The sequence below is a fragment of the Brachyistius frenatus genome, unplaced genomic scaffold (assembly GCF_029030835.1).
Source record: "Brachyistius frenatus isolate BFR_SWC_R1_liver_20210118 unplaced genomic scaffold, ASM2903083v1 Contig_43, whole genome shotgun sequence".
Taxonomy (NCBI): Eukaryota; Metazoa; Chordata; class Actinopteri; family Embiotocidae; genus Brachyistius; species Brachyistius frenatus.
The window spans coordinates 1452919-1470439 of NW_027210642.1; the positions used below are offsets into that span (position 1 = coordinate 1452919).

The window sequence follows — 17521 nt, forward strand, 5'->3', positions numbered from 1 at the left end:
ATTTGTTTATTAGGCCGATATTTGCCTGCTTCTAATCCTCGGCCGGATTAGCCAGATTAGATGTGTTCCTCATCCTACCTTTTTTCCAATGTTGCAGTCTCTGACGTTTACTTTAGAAGTTTTGCATGTATCGTTAATGTGTGCACGGACGATATATACACACATGTGCATGTTGTAGCTTGCTTTTCGTCCTGTGCGTCGATGCATGAATACGTGTTTAAGTGTGTGCCATTTCACATGTGTCGTTGACGGATGTTTGTAATCAGGTCAGTTTGACAGATATCCCCTCTAACTCCATCCCATTTAATGCTGTGATCAGGGTCAATAGGAAAACTCTGTCGCTGTGGCTGATATTTCATCCCATTCCAGGGCATCTTGCTTTGTGGTCGTGCTTGCGGCTGAAGGAGTGTTTGGATCTAGAAATTCCGAGCTCCAGAAAGTGTCTTTTTTTTTTTTTTTTTTTTTTTTTTTCAAACGGAAACCCTCCAAGCGCCCTGTAGGAACCAATTAATCAAAGGAGCTGAATGTCAGTGTGGCGTCACTGGAATCGGAAATAAATGATGTCATGAGGGAGGAGAAAGTGGTCAGAGTGGGGCTAGTGCGTCTGTTCTGTGTCGTGAAACTATTGGCTAAGAGTCACCTGGATCAGAGAAGGAACAAGGTTTACTGAGCAGAGCTAAATCGTTCAGTGTGACCTTTGCAGAGCTGATCCCGAACACTACATAAATCTGTTTCCAGTTTCAAAACACGACGACGCACATGCTCATTAACATGCCGTACTCTTTCGCCCACACAGTGTTTTTGTGGGTGAGAAAGTCCTGCAAATCTGCGCAAACACCCCGCACACAATTCCTGCTCCCCAGTTCCTCCCACAAACGTGTGCTGCAAAACACCAGTACTGCAGGACTGGAAGACGTACAGCAAGTAATTATACATGTTTATATGTGCGGGTTTAGAGGCCAAAGGGTTAAGAATGACGGTTTATGATTTTCTGGAATACTCAACTTAAACTTGTCTGGATGAGAAGCATATCTCATTGAGTAGAGCAAAGTGTACCACACTAGATTAGTGGCAAGGACAGATCATGTTTGAAGTGCTTTAGGAAAAAAAAATGATCAAGTCACACTGCATTTATACATAATAGTTTCTACAAAGCAAAGCCCAACTCATCTCCATATGATCATTTGTCAAATTAAATGCGTAGGAATGCAAGGCTAACTTAAAACCGTCTAAAACGTAATATTTCTATTTTGTAATTTCTGAGAGGTCAAAACTTGAGGTTTAATGTAAAGTATTTACATAGTCTGGTTTTAGAGCAGCCAAATCCAAGTTGAGTCTCAATCACTTTTATGAACTGAGACTTCAGCAACACTGAAGTTCAGTAAAGCCTCAAGGACTTTCCATCCCTCAAACCACTCGGTAGAGACACTAATGTTGGGTGTGACTGACAGGATGAATGTTCAACCCTCACTCTACGCCCTTTCTTACCCTGCACAGGAACTCTTTTTCCTCGCTGCACATGTAAGCTCTTCAACTGAAACAGTCACAGCTGAGCTTCATGGGGTGTTAGTTAATTGGCAGTTTTTGGTAAGTGCAGATATGCTTCACTATGCATATCTTCCTCAATGTCCCTTGCACTGTTTGCCTTTTTAAAGTGCCCTGTAATTGGCTGCACAGTCACAGTCTCCTGATTTAACTGTCCCCTGTGGTACCTGAATGTGGCCTGTTTGACCTGGAGGCCCTGGGGTAAAAACGTTGTAACCAATGGCTGTTTGATAGCTTTTTCAGGCTTACTCCCCCCGTTCCCCCGTCCCCTCCTGTTTCTGTGTTTAATATGAGTTTTGAAGGTGATCTCATTTTCACTGGGACAGTATTGGGCCACTGAAAGCAAAATCCGCTCCATTTCAACACCTTTCCATAATCCTTACCAAGTCTGTATTTGTATGGGTGTCCAGCAGCCTCTGTCAGGCAGTTCTGTCAACATGGTAACATGCCTGCCTACTCAGCCCCAAAGAAAGGTCTCAAATTCGGGCTCTCGAGGACCCCGACTAGCCCAACTAGTAGATCTGGCCTACCTTCTCCCTACTCACCAGCCACTTCCAACTGGGCTGCATCAGCAGTACTCAAAGACCTGAGAGCACTGTGATCCCACCATGGGGTGTATGGCTGTGGCTCCGGCTGCGCTACACTTTAATCCCTTTTCCTTTTAACCACAATGGGAAACATGTGCTTACTCTGTGTAGGGTAAAGGCCCACCATAGAAGAGGCTGTTTACCTTCATTCTAAAACTAACATTTCACGGCTCCTGTGACCACTTCTGGTCACTACTTCTGCTTGGTTAAAAAGGTGACAGGAGATAATTTGGTAACATTTATATTAGAGATAAGATGATTCATTGCCACTGGTGCTGCTTCAGAATAAAACTGTCTCATCTCCTCACTTCACACCTTGTAAAATTTGACACTCAGTATGTTCACCAAAGAAGGAGGGTTGGGCTGTCTAATTTGTCTTATTAAAGAGCTGCTTGATGTAACTTTATTATCCTCTCAAGTTTCCATTGCATAAGTGGGTCGGGGTATGACACTGATAGTTGCACCTCTTTGGTTCTTGGTGAGACAAAAATATCAGAAAACCATTATAATCCAGGTGTGGGGTGTATATCTCACACAGAACACAAGTCAAAGGTCAGGGTTTTTTATCATTAAAGTTATGTCCTAGTTTCAGGGGTTAGACAGTTGTTTCTGTGCAGGCAGGGGAGGTCAACAAAGAGATGCAGTGGTGTAAGACAGGTAAGCAACCAGATGCCAAGTCAGAGGACAGGAAATGCGCTCCAGATGAAGATACTACTTTGTTGTTTATTGTGTGTGTGTGTGTGTGTGTGTGTGTGTGTGTGTGTGTGTGTGTGTGTGTGTGTGTGCGCGCGCGTGCGTGCGTGCGTGTGTGTGTATATGTGTGTGTGTTGTAAGGTATATGTACTGTTGGACTGACCATATGTCTCTCAAATTACATCACAGCACTTTTATCTCTTGATTTTGATTTTGATTTTGATTTGATTTATTAATCTATGATTTGATTAACTGTTTAGCTTAACATGTCAAAAGTAATGGCACACAGTATACCATCATGAGCTACTGCAAATCCTTAGATTCAAGAGATGTCAAACAGCAAATGCTACTGACTGAAACTAGTTTGGCATGATCTGAAAACCAACCTGAACAGATTTGGATATTGCATATATATATATGTATCTTTTTTGTTTTATTTTAGATTATTCCATCATTTTGCCTTTATTTGACCATTACACTAAAATGAAAATGTGAGGAAAGAAAGCAGGGGAATGATATGCAGAAAATATCCGGCAAGGTCAGAGTCAAACTGGGGACTCAGCTGCTGAAGGCATTGTTGCCCATGCAGTATGGGCTCTCGTCTCACATAGCCAGGCCAACCTCTTCCACGCTGTGCCAGTACCAGAGGTCTGCTTGCACCCAGTACTGTTAAGTACACACATATTTGTATTCCTTCGACCAAAACATGTAAAGCTACCAGTACAATAACTTACTGTACAACATTCATGACATATTTTTCTGCTGGGTCCAATCTGAGGCTGGGGTGACCAGTTCCCATCTCCTGGCTGCTGTTAGTGTGTGACTCCATCAGATCCTGGCCTCCACAGGTGTGGCAGGTGATCTGAGGGATGAGTGAGCTCTTCCTGGGGTAACAGTAGCCGCAACCAGCTTCCCATGTTGCCCTGCCCATTCCTGTCATCTTATCTGAGCACGCGGTGCAATCTAACCCAGGGCACGGTACCTCTGCTACTCCAGTCTCCATGCTGGTGATCTCCATTGCTGGTCTTCTCAGATGTCGATGTGAAGAGAGAATGACCCGCTTGAGATGAACTTGAGTTGGGCTGACTGACAGAGTCCTGACACACCATAGGCACAACGTTCTCAGCTTCCTACCACCCACAACTGCCCACCCTCTGACCTCCACGGTTCCAAGGGCAAAATGAGCACAGACAATGAGCTACACAGCTGATCTATCAAGGATTATGTTTATTATAATGGGCACTGACACAGCAGTGATTATTTTTCCATAAAGAAGTTTCTATAAAACTTTGTAAAGACAATGAGATTTGGTTGTTGGTTGGGCCAAAGGGACATGCTAATGTAGCTGAAGGGTTTTTGATTACCAGAGTGGAGACTTAATGTAGGGCCCGATTGTACTTCCTTCAGTAGTCTGGGTTTGATTAAATCAACCAGTCCACCAGCAGCTAGCCAAAAACCTTCTTTTATACTGTAACTTGAAAGAAAAAAAACTGAAGAAAAAAAAAAGGTGCAAATCTGATCACTGAAGTTAAAATGTACAGAAACATTAGGTGTTCAGCACCATAAAACTCAACATGTTCACTCTGCTACATTGCATTTATTCAGCTATGCATGTACTTATTTATCTGCTAACTCAATCACTTAATGGAATAATTAAGCTTGTTTCAAATAAAATCATTGACCCAGGCAAATTTGACACTAAGCAGACTGAACTACTGTGATTTCTCTGTTTTTAATACATTGGTGCTTAGTAACCTGAATAGGATTTGAATCATTTGTGAATCATTTATCATTTGTATTCCTGCCAAACACACTATAAACAGGTTTCCACATGTGCTCATTCCAAAGCAGCGCTGCCAAACAGCAGTCGACCGCTGCTGAAAGAAGGCTTATCACAGCCCTCTATGATATTCCTTGACAAATAAATTGTTTTGTTGTTTTTCATGGAATCTAGGGCCATAGCTACACTCATGTTAATCTACAGTACAGCATATTTACCATACATGCCGCATATATACTGTATCCTGTAAATTCATGTGTATATTTTGAGCCAGTATTTTCTCTCCTCGCTGATCCTGGTAATTTGCGTACATTCACAAAGACAGGAGGGTTTGTGGGGCAAAATCTGATTAAGCTGGGTGTTGTGTGTATGTGTGTTGCGTGGACATGTGCCCCAAGCTTTAAATGTGTGTGTGGACTTGCAGACCTCAGCTCAGCTCAGCTCGGAGATGTAATCTGATTTGCAGAAAGGAATGGGTCGTTTCACATGACTGGTTTAAAGGACCGCTGGCGCAACGTTGTGCCAGTGTCCCTGACTGCTTTGTGTGTGTGTGTGTGTGTGTGTGTGGGTGTGGGTGTGGATATGTGCATGTTTGTGTGTATACACTTTCTAGTGTCTATTTGTTTTCACAAAGTGTACGGCAGAAATATGAGTGCTTGTTAGTGTAGGCTCCTCCACAGTAGAAACATAGAGGTGTTGAAGTTTTCAGGGTAGTTCAACAAACCAAACTACTGAGTTTATTCCATTGTTCTTGGTATTAGATCAGTTTTATTTGGGAAAGGTTACATGAAATAAGGCCGCTGCCAATTAACAGTCAATTACACATCTGGAAAAAAGCTCTGCAAAGATCTGCAACTTTCTGTTTACACATCTCCTATAATCAGAGCTTTATTTTGAACTAATGGACCATCAGAAATTATATCAAATAATTGAAATCATCCTATAGCCTCAGACCTCTTCAGTGTACTGGTAGGATCAAATCCCCTTAAAGCTTTGCCTCTGAACCCTGTTTTTTTAATATTGTTTGTTGATGGGGTTTTTTGTGGTAGAGATTCTCAGTTGTCGTTTTATTTTTCAAAAGCTGGATGAGGTCCATCATGTGATTTTCATTGGAGAGTGGCCGGAGGAGACGACCACAGTGAGTGTGTTTTTGTGTGTCATCTGGCCTTGGTAATAAATGCAGGTTGTTTTCCATCTCGGGGTCATCAGTTGTGGTCATGACATATACAAGCAGAAGACGGGAAGCCATATAGGACGTGATGTTTGCAGCCACGTGTGTGCTTGTGTCTGTGTACATGGTTGTTTACACATAAACATGTATACAGATCTTGTGAGCGAGCCATGATCAATCAATGTTCATGCTTGCCATTTCTGAGGGGGTCAAGAGTCTGTGCTTGGTGTTTTATCATTCTGTGTGGAAAACTCATAAGCAGGACGATGCAGCGAGCATGAAGCTCTGATCCCATCAGGCGTGTCAGCAGGGGCAGTTTTTCATAAGGTAGTAATCTCACCACACAAAGGGGTGTCCGATATTAGAGAGAGCCCCTACCCCTGAGCTAATCAAGACCCGACCAACCTTTCTCCTGGCTCACCAACTCTCTAAACATTACCTCATCTGAAGGCTTAGCCCAGCCACATGCAATTCTAGCCCGCTGGTATACATGATAACTCACTTAGCGCAGTATGATAGCTAGAAAAAACGGAAATATAAGAAAGGATATAAAAGATATGGCACCAACACACAACTACCTATGGTGCCTGGTGCCAGGGAAAGGTATTTTAAAAGGGAGAGGAAAGAAAGAATCATTTTACTTTCTCCTCCAGAAACTCTGGGAAACAATTTGCCAGTATTCAGTTTCTCTCCCCACTGTCCTGTTATTGCTGTTTTCCCCTCAACTCTTGGAGCCTTCAACCTGAAAGGAGGTTTTTTAGTTCAGGCTTTGTGTCACTCGGAAACAGTGCATTTGTTGCCAAGGTAACAGGTCTGGGACAGTGAAACTCAGAAGCAGAGAGCACCTTTGTCTGTGAGTGGATGAAGAGAGACCCGAGCTGTCATTGGTCCAGAGGGCTCAGCTTCAGTTCTAAACATGTTTGCGTCTAAAAAAAACTGCAAGTTGAACTTGTCGACCTTTTAATATAACACCAGCAGACCAAAAAATGTTTAAATGGTACAATGGAAAAGCCTCTTTGACTACCTCCATTCTCACCAGGGCACCGCTGAAACTTTAGATTTTCATAAAAAAAGAGTTGGTTGATCTATGTGGCCAAAGTAGGTTTTACTTTTTTGATGTTCTGTGACAGCATTGGAAAAGGTCTTATGAAGGAGTTGTGCTATCTTATAAAACCACCTCTGACCCTATATAATGTGACATGGAAGTCATCAGGGCAATTGAGTGCAATTATTATTTACTTAACCAGGAAAGTCACAGTAAGGTTAGCAATCTCTTTTTAAAATGACACCTGGCCAAGACGGCAGCATTACAAGTTTCAGACAAGACAACACAGAGTGAGGTAGACAAATAAATCCATACTATAAACCAAGTGACGATGCACATCTATGAAGCAACTATTAAAAGTAAAGTGAAGAAAAAACAAAAATAGAGTCAACAGTAACCTTCGATACAGCCTGGTACACCAAGTTATTTAACTTAATTTCCATCCGCATACTATTTCAGTCCTAAGGCTGAGTACAGACAGTAGATGCTGTATGTCTTGTGATCTAAGCTTATGATTTGAAAATGAGCTCCATGTAATCATTTTCCAAAGATATGACAGTAGTTTGTCCATGATGATGTAAGAGTGAGTTGGACATTTATGTGTTTTGGGGATTCTTTTGCCCTTATTTTTTTTTATCATGTTTAGAGTCACAACAATGTAACATATTATACCCTTGTCACCTCTGAAAATTTAGGAATATTAGCTCCCTCATTATATGGCAACAAACATGTGTTAATCCAAGTTTGGGCAGAGCTGGGCTAGATAAAATTTGATTCCTCAGTTTTTTTTGTCTTTTATCTTCACGCTTGAATGAGACACTCTCTGAATTATTTTATTTCCCTGTCTTTTATCTTTTTCAGATGATCCCAGGTGAACACCAAGAAGAGGCTGACTAATGGGAACATAATTTAAGGAGATTCAACAAGTAGGGATGACTCTGGATTTTGTTTGATCTTCATTTAGTGGAATATGTGCTCACACACGGTACAGCCTCATTATAAACACCGACAGCTTCTATAAACAACCGGAGTATGTTATGTTCGTGGATCAAACAGAGGTAGCGGTGGTTGTTCACATATATGAGAGACATGATCAGGGTGGTGGCATTGGATTTATGCCCATGTTCTTGTTTTTTTTTTTTTTAATTTTTATTGTGTAACCCAAGTCATGACAGCACAGTAAAGAATGCAATGGCACAGAGATATCACTTCAAACACAACTTTTCTCAGGAGCCTCAGATCCTTTCAGTGGAACTGAATGAAGATATGCTTTGATGGCCCACCACAGAGTCGGTGGCCTTCAAAGAAACCTGTTGATGGGATTGTGCGGGGCAGCCAGAAGGCTGAATGAGTGGTACTGTACAAGTGCACCTCTCAGAGTAGTCGTGGGTGTTCTCAGTGGAGGTCAAACATGCTTGACCCAAACATGAGTAGTCATTTTCTATAGATTTTAGACTCACATTATTTCCTTTTCTTCCCTCCTACCTGGATCTCTCACTAAATGAAGGGGAACTGTGTGTGGATGGTCCGATGCCAGCAGACAGGTACAGTAGATGTGCTGATGAGGGAGGGAGATAGGGGCTGGCCTCGGTTGCAGCCCCAGGCACAGAAAGGCATACACGGGCAGGCTGAAACTCAGAGGCAGGTTGGAGCTGGTTCTGTGTGCTGATGCTGCTCTACTGGCTCTGCTCCAAGGTGAGGCATAAGAGAGAAACGTGGGAAGGGAAAAACCAGAATGTAGGCCAAAGGCAGAGATACAGAAAATCAAGTAAAGGAGAGATTTTTGGGAGATGAAGCTGAATAAGCATACAACCAAAAATGAGGGTAGATAAATAACATCGAGGGTTGATATAAAATAAATAGTGTGATTGTAGCGTCTGCGAGGGGGAACAAGCTGTGAAGAGATGATGAGGCCTAGAGTAGAGGGAAAGAAGTGCAGGAGGAGAGATATGAAGAAAGGGTACGAGGCCACATCCTGGTGGAACGTGACTGCTCGCATGTAAACCGACTCAGAGGTGCAGACAGGCAGAAAGAAGATGAGAAACATTGATGGATGACTACTTATCGTCTGACACGTCGTTCCTTCCTCGGGCAAGGAACAGGCGAGACAGGCCGGTCCCGCCACTTTGCTGCCATGACTTGCAAGACTGAGCAGATGATGTGCGGGGGTGGACAGCGTAATGTCATTTTTATGAGCAAGTGCAGGTAAAACAACATCCGGGTTGTCAAGAGGCCACCTACCTGCATTACCTCACCTTCAGATATTCTGACGTTAAAAGGTAGATGTTTTAGACTGATCAACACAGCTCTCATAAGACAACAACATTCATCCAGCTGTCCCCCTGGACATAAAACATTTTACTCATTTTCTTCCTCAGCTGTTGTTACATTGTATTTTAGATAACAGTAATATTTTATCTTTATCCTTTGAAAGGAGACGTATTTGTTTTTTTCAGATCTTTTTTTCTGGCCTGAAGCGCTTCACTTTAGTCTGGTAATTTCTGAAAAATAGCTTTTTTTCAGATGCATGGTGAGCAGACCGGGTAATTTCTATCCCCGGAGCTGGAAGCTAAACACACATGGATTTTGCCACCACTCATAATGTGATAATTTCAGCTGTGGATGAGACTCTGGGCAGTTTGTCTGCAACCTCTTTATGCCAGTTTCAATGCTCAAGCCCTTTTTGAGTGGAAAGTGTGTGAATGGAGCCAGATATTTTCAGCCAAAAAAGATCTGTGCAGCAGAAGTTTGTGTTGATCATTTTTGGTATTTTACATATCTATGATTAATTTAGGTAACTTCATTAAATATTTATACAACATTTGTAGGAAAAACGTTGCCAGAAAAGATTTTATGCCTCTGAGTTTCTTTAGTATCGTTATGAGAAATGTACCAGTATTAAAGCAAGTGGTTTTTGGCCCCAGTCAATCATTAGTTTCTGTATTATGTTTCTAGGATCATGCTAAATCCCGGTTTGGACTGTGGACCAGCATCCCCTGCAGCAGATGTTTGCTCCTGGCATGGTTGCTGACAGCATGAGCTCCATCACTGACAATCTAGCTCTCCGGATCCAGCCAGCAGCTTGAACTTGGAGAAGCTGTGACATAAACTCAGCAGGGCAATGGACTGTATTCTGCAGCATTCAGCCATTATGGAATAAATCAGTCAATCCTGTCTGGAGAGGTGCTCGATAGAAAAGTCAACTCGATGGTTGTACATATGGATCTATTTGTTGTTTTACTTTTTCAAAATGTCACCTTGATCAATATTTCCCCATATATACATCTGCTCCTGTTTTTCAGTGTGTATTCACATGGTTGCTCATACACTGTAGCTGGGACGTTTACTGTTTTACTCTGGATACAGTATCACCCAGCGCTGGAACTGTAAATGGAAAATGATCAGATGGTATTTTCATTTTTAGGACTATTTTTACAGACTGAAGGTGGTGCTTGCACCAGTTCACTAGCATATGAAGCTCACCTAGTGAAGAACACAATTAACATCTCCTACTGTGTAAAAGAAATGAACACGCACGTGATCTGGATTCGTCATATGGATTACTCAGATTTCCAGTTGCAATCACAAAGAAGCCATTGTTATCAAGGTGTGGATGAATGTAAACCAAAAGATCTCCTATTGACACTGCATTTCTTTGTGACACATTGGCAGCCTGTCTTAATATTGGTTAATAATCCTGTCAAGCTGTTTATTCTCATTATGATTTATGGCTTCATAACTTTTGTTATGTCTGTGAAACCCTGTTAGCAGAAATAAAAAAAAAAGTGTATCCAAGCTGCTGTCTGTTTGTTTTGTTATCTGCAGCAGCAGATTTATGAGATTAATAACTAATCAGATGCTCTCATGATGTTCGTTATGTGTCTGCATATGTGTGTCTGCTGTTACTTTTAGTCATGCTGGCTTCATTACTAGTTAAGCCACTATGTTCCACTGTGGTACTTTTTTATTTTCTGTTAGGGTGATGAAAAGCAGAGTAAAAGTGAAGTTTAAAGTGAAAATGGAAAACCATGACATTTAAATGTTGTTCAAATGCATTGTCATTGGAAAACACAGGGTTTTACTTCACTATTACCAACCTGAACTTGTCCATTTTCAAGTAATACAAAGTTATTGTGAAAAAAATATACATTTTACTTTAATCACAAGGACTTTTGTATAAGTCACAACTAAGATGACATCATGGAAAATTGCTGAGTTTAGTTTCTGTAAACTTTGTGTAGGTATGATGTTAACAGAGAAGTGCTTAATGTCACAGTGTGGGTTAACATGGGTCAAACTTCTGGGAGTTTTCAACTATTTGGCGGAAAGAAAATCCCCACAGCTTTTTCTTCTTCTGTAGAGAGACATTCCTATAAATACATTTATTCTTTGAAATCAGTCTGAATGAGTTCAGCAATTCAGCAGTGACTTCCCATTCAACTGTCTTTCACTGTGAATTTCAGCTGTGATTCAATAAGGTTTTGGCTCAGGGTGGGTGGGAGCAATGGGCCATGTGGGGGATGGGACGTGGGCGCAGGAGTGCGGAATAGCGGAGTTGCTAAGGGTGTAATTATTCCTCAAGGGGTTGCTTATTGTTGTCTCTCTCCCTGCGATAAAACAAAGCCGACCAGGCTAGGTCCCACTGCAGTTTGTTCAGGCTTTTATTCTGGTGCTTGACAATGTTCTGACAAGTTGTTCAAAGCATCATAGGGATTATATTAAGAATCAGATTTGAGGGGGGACGAGGTCATCGTCATCTGAAAAAAAGAAAAGGGGAGCGAAGGCCCCGGCACTGATGTTTTGGAAGTTGAGCTTCATGACATCTTTATGGCCCTGCTTATGGTCAACAACATTAGCATGTCCACAATGCACTTCTCTACTTGTCTGCCCTCCCGCCCTCCCCCTTTTTTTTCCCCTCCCCTCCTTTTTCTCACACACATACACATATACACAACTCAGGGGGAAAAATGACCTCTCTGCAGCTCTCAATTCACTGCACTTCTATAGCCCTGAATGGACCGGCTTAACAAAAGGTGACATAATTTTCTCAGGGTTTGATTGGCCCCCTCCATGCCACAAGATGACATCATGCAACACCCCCACAACACCACCACCACAATCATCACCACCCCTCGTGACACATTACCACTACCAGCACCATCACACAACCAACCCGTCCCCCCTTTCTGTTCTTGGATGCTGGGTTGCCAGGACAACAGCGCTAGGCCCAGGCCAGGGTGCAGGACTTGGCAGTGTATTGCAGCTTGGCTGTCCATAATGAGCTCAGGCAGCGTTGCTCTTGTGTTTGTGGTAAACAGTCTTGGGAAATGATACGGAGAGACAGGAAGAAGGGGAGGGATGCGGAGCACTGTCTTTGATATAATGATGGGTTCCCTTTTCATTCCACCTCGCCTCTACACAGAGTATAGATGTAACTTTCTGGAGCAGGAAAAGTATTCCAGCAAAAAGTGTCAAGTCACAAAGCTTTAGCCAAGCATAGGTTTTGTGTCGGCGGAAGACCTCTTACTTGAAGCTCCCCCCATGATTTTGTATTTCAATGGGTCTCACGTTCATAAAGTTCAAGGGAGTGTTTGTATGTTTGTGAGTTGAAAGATTATGCATTTTAGGAGAGATGTAAGCTCATGTAGCCCACAAGCCACAAGTAATTGTCTTTATTATTGAACACATTTTTTGGTATATTAGTATATCAGATTTTTTGAAAATTTCAAAATTTGAAACAAGAAACCACATAGCATGACATCTTTTTTTTTTTTTTTCCACATAAACCCATTTTCCCCTTTTTTCTTTGTACTCACAATTTGAAAGGGGGCGATAATTGGGGTGTTCCTTATTTCATTGGTCTATGACATAACATCCTGGGTTCTCCCACAATATTAGAGCCAGCAGAGCTGCCACTGGCTCAATTTGGTTCAACCTGTGACCCTGACCAATAAACCAGCCACTTTTTACACTGGTGTGGATCCAGGATTATTACAGGCCGTGTACACCAGAGTATCGCACACATACAAATGGCCATTTCCCCTTGGAATTGTCATTAATGAGGATAATTTGAAGTGAGGTTGACATGCAGCCCAGAGCCAAACCTTGTTGGTTCCAAACACTCCTGCAGCATATATGCCTTTGAGCACATTCCAAACCATTTCCTCAAATTGGAGCTGTATCCAAAGAAAAAATGACACAATTACCACTTGGTCTTGGAAGAGGTCCATCTTTCATGTTGAGCGTTACATATTGCATTAAAAAGTCATGTGTGATGCATGGTAGTGCATGTGCTGGTATATAATGCTTTTGCTCCTCCCATACAGCTTTCTGTCTTTTACCCTGTCCATCATGCCAGGTCTCTTTGGTTTTCATGATTTCCCTTTCTTGCTGGTTCCTGCGGTGTGATGTGATTAACTGTGGTGTACTGGGTAGGCCCCTCCTTGTACTTCCTTGGAAGAAAGCATAGCTTTAGTGGGTTTTGGAGCTTGGATGAGTGTTGACTGGGTATCGGTTACCTCTGGCATGCTGAGGATGCGTGGGCTCCCAGTGACCATGACGTCGATCCACTCCACTCTGCCTGCACAGGAGAAACGGTGGGAATCCGCTACTTTGCCTTTTTCCCGTATTTTCCACAATTGTTCTTTATGGAGGCAACCTATTTTCCAAAAGGTTTTCACTTGCTAGTGTGTCGTGGGATTTACCTTGAGTTTATTATAACTATATTTTCCCAAGTAAGAACTTTATCAATACATCAGCTGCAAATTGATTGTGACATTATAGTTATGTACTTCCCAAAAATCATAAAACATGCAGCGGTGTTGCTGGTTTGTTTATGGTGACAGCCCTGATTGGCAAGGTGATGTAGATGAGGCAGTTGCATGGCAAAATCATCCTTCAATCTGGGCAAGCACCCTCTCTCACCCTCTCCATCCCTCACCTCTCTCACTCTCTCTTAATCCTCATTGAGAAGGAGAAGGGGAGACTCGGGAAGCAGAAGAGGAGGAGGAGGACGAGGAGGAGGAGGAGGAGAAATGGGGGGAGGGAAGCAACAGAACAGGCCAAAGGCTCCACTGACATCCATGGGAATCTGCACATCCATTCAGTGGTAATTATCAGCATCAATGCAGAGAGGCAGTGGCAAGGCAAGGGGGTGTGGGAGAGTTTTGGGGGTGGGGTTGGGCAGAATGAAGGGGGGATGGGGGTGGGTCTATCCAAGATGGAAATAATGGTGTACCAAAAAGACAAGAGGTTGTAGTGAGAGTGACTGACAGAGGCCGTGATGTGGAGAGCGATGTGGGTTTACTTTCATTTATGACAAAGATGACGTGAGCTTGACCTTATGAGCAAGCACATTTTGATTCAGAGCAGTATTTCCCTTTTACCTCATGTCTGGTCTCTGGAGAAGTGATCACATGGAAATAAATATTCACAGACAGATGATCGAACTCTACAGTACATGATCAAATACGAAGCCAGTGATCATAAAGATTTTTTATCTCTGATTAAGTCATTTGTCCTTATGTTTTAGGTCACTCATCTGGATACAGATACAACCAACAGTGATTACTTTCTTTCAGATTAATTAATATCATTGTTATTGAATTGTTCTCCCATTAAGGACACATCTAATGACTCATCCTTCATTAAAGTACAGTGTAATTTTTCATGGATATGCGATGTGTGTATTTCCTAACAGTGTCAAGCTAAAGGGCATGGTGGAGGTTCTCAAGTAGAGGAGCCAACCCTCAGTCCCCTCTACATCATACATCACTCTGACAGGCCATTTCGCTCCTGGATTCAGAATTCAGCCTGAGAGACCACCTCAAACACTCTGGGTTGTCCCCGCTTGGTGAGAACGTCACTCGCAGCCCACTGAACACCACGTTTGAACTTTCGCCAACTGGCAGTGCCAAATCTGTCTAACTGGTCGTATTATGACAAATGATTTTTATTTTCACTAGAAAATCTGCAGCAGAGGCAGATTCGCCACAGCAGCTTTGGTGGCCTGACCTTTAATGATTAGCAAAGAGGAAGGAACAGATTTAGATGGAAGACACAAACATTTTTAGATGTGTGTTTTATCCAACAGTGTTGCTCATTTCTTTTCTCTGTGACAGAAAGGTCAAGTCAAAGGTCGGGTCAGAACTTGTCCTCTACTTCAGAAAGTCTGGTGATATTCTGGAGTTTACCCTAAGGAAACACTGTCAGAGAGAGATGTCTCATTATGCCTCTGGTGAATTTAGACAGACAGTGTCAACCTGTCAACTGCAGGGATAAATGATGTCTTAATGCAAAGCTGTCTGAAAGAAGTAGCACAATAAGTTGGCCCCATGATTTTTGTAGTGTGCGGTTATGATGAAAAGTTCTGGAAAATAAATATACTAACTGCTAAAACTTCTAATTATGTCTTGTTGTATTAAAGGTGATCATTTGAATAATCCCCCTAAAAAGCAGATGTTAAAGCCAAGTGGTGATGTAGGAACTGTGCAAAACAACATAAATACGGGTGCATTAATGACATAAAAAATGCTGACTGTTTCACATATGATAAATTTTCATGCTCTCAAAACGGTTTCACACGTCCTCTATGTGCAAAAATTACTAACTTTTTCATAAACTAGCACCTTATTGTCAGGATGTCTGACAATGCTGGGAAAAATTCCCTTCCCCTTTAAGTCGCAATTCTAAAAACATCCCTGTTGCATAACCATTTAAAGTATCTTGTTAATTTTTGCATCTGCCCATAGCCCAAACTCATGCATAGCCTAAGAAATCTCATACACATACAGTGGTGTGAAAAAGTGTTTGCCCTGTTCCTGATTTCTTTTTTTTGCATGTTTGTCACACTTAAATGTTTCAGATCATCAAACAAATGTAAATATTAGTCAAAGATAACACAAGTAAACACAAAATGCAGTTTTTAAATGAAGGTTTTTATTATTAAGGGAGAAAAAAAATCCAAACCCACATGGCCCTGTGTGAAAAAGTGTTTTGCCCCCTAAACCTAATAACCGGTTGGGCCACCCTTAGCAGCAACAACTGCAATCAAGCGTTTGCGATAACTTGCAATGAGTCTTTTACAGCTGTGGAGGAATGTTGGCCCACTCATCTTTGCAGAGTTGTTGTAATTCAGCCACATTGGAGGGTTTTCCAGCACCAACCGCCTTTTTAAGGTCGTGCCACAGCATCTCAATAGGATTCAGGTCAGGACTTTGAATAGGCCACTCCAAAGTCTTCATTTTGTTTTTCTTCAGCCATTCAGAGGTGGACTTGATGGTGTGTTTTGGATCATTGTCCTGCTGCAGAACCCAAGTTGGCTTCAGCTTGAGGTCACGAACAGACGGCCGGACATTCTCCTTCAGGATTTCTTTGATAGACAGTAGAATTCATGGTTCCATTTATCACAGCAAGTCTTCCAGGTCCTGAAGCAGCAAAACAGCCCCAGACCATCACACCACCACCATATTTTACTGTTGGTATGATGTTCTTTTTCTGAAATGCGGTGTTACTTTTACGCCAGATGTAACGGGACACACACCTTCCAAAAAGTTCAACTTTTGTCTCGTCAGTCCACAAAGTATTTCCCCAAAAGTCTTGGGGATCATCAAGATGTTTTCTGGCAAAAATGAGACGAGCCTTAATGTTCTTTTTGCTCAGTGGTGGTTTTGGTCTTGGAACTCTGCCATGCAACCATTTTTGCCCAGTCTCTTTCTTATGGTGGAGTAATGAACACTGACCTTAACTGAGGCAAGTGAGGCCTGCAGTTCTTTGGATGTTGTTGTAGGGTCTTTTGTGACCTCTTGGATGAGTCGTCGCTGCACTCTTGGGGTAATTTTGGTCGGCCGGCCACTCCTGGGAAGGTTCACCACTGTTCCATGTTTTCTCCATTTGTGGATAATGGCTCTCACTGTGGTTCGCTGGAGTCCCAAAGCTTTAGAAATGGCTTTATAACCTTTTCCAGACTGATAGATCTCAATTACTTTCTTTCTCATTTCTTCCTGAATTTCTTTGGATCTCGGCATGACGTCTAGCTTTTGAGGATCTTTTGGTCTACTTCACTTTGTCAGGCAGGTCCTATTTAAGTGATTTCTTGATTGAGAACAGGTGTGGCAGTAATCAGACCTGGGTGTGGCTGGAGAAATTGAACTCAGGTGTGATAAACCACAGTTTGTTAAGTTGTGTTTTAACAGGAGGTGGCAAACACTTTTTCACACAGGGCCATGTGGGTTTGGATTTTTTTTGTTCTCCCTTAATAATAAAAACCTTCATTTAAAAACTGCATTTTGTGTTTACTTGTGTTATCTTTGACGAATATTTAAATTTGTTTGATGATCTGAAACATTTAAGTGTGACAGACATGCAAATAAATTGGAAATCAGGAAGGGGGCACACACTTTTTCACACCACTGTACATACTGTGCAAGAGCTGATACGAACCCAGTTTACTGCATCATTAGGTATATTTTTTTAAGAATTTGTAATGAGCCTTTAATTTTATATTCCCAAATGCAAAGTAATTCCCAGCTGACGCAGGTTGCTGATGACTGCAAATTGATCCAAGGATTCGGTGACTGTAATTGCTCTATGTAGCTCTCAGGTTTGATTACAAAGTACATCAGGATCTCATTAGTTTGCACTGATCAGTGTGACAGTTTGCTGCCTCCCACTCTGCAGGAATCCTTTAGTCACAGAAAGGA

General features: G+C 42.0%; 1 long non-coding RNA gene across 3 annotated transcripts in view; it reads left to right on the forward strand.

The window, feature by feature from the left end:
- The window catches only part of LOC138623368 (uncharacterized), a 51919-nt gene extending 41303 nt beyond the window's left edge, over nucleotides 1-10616 (forward strand). For 2 of the 3 annotated variants that reach the window (XR_011311074.1, XR_011311075.1), the window contains one exon: nucleotides 7683-10616. This is a non-coding gene — a long non-coding RNA (uncharacterized lncRNA). The remainder of the gene's footprint in view (nucleotides 1-7682) is intronic. The other variant, XR_011311076.1, reaches the window with a different exon arrangement.
- The last annotated feature ends 6905 nt before the right edge of the window (nucleotides 10617-17521 follow it).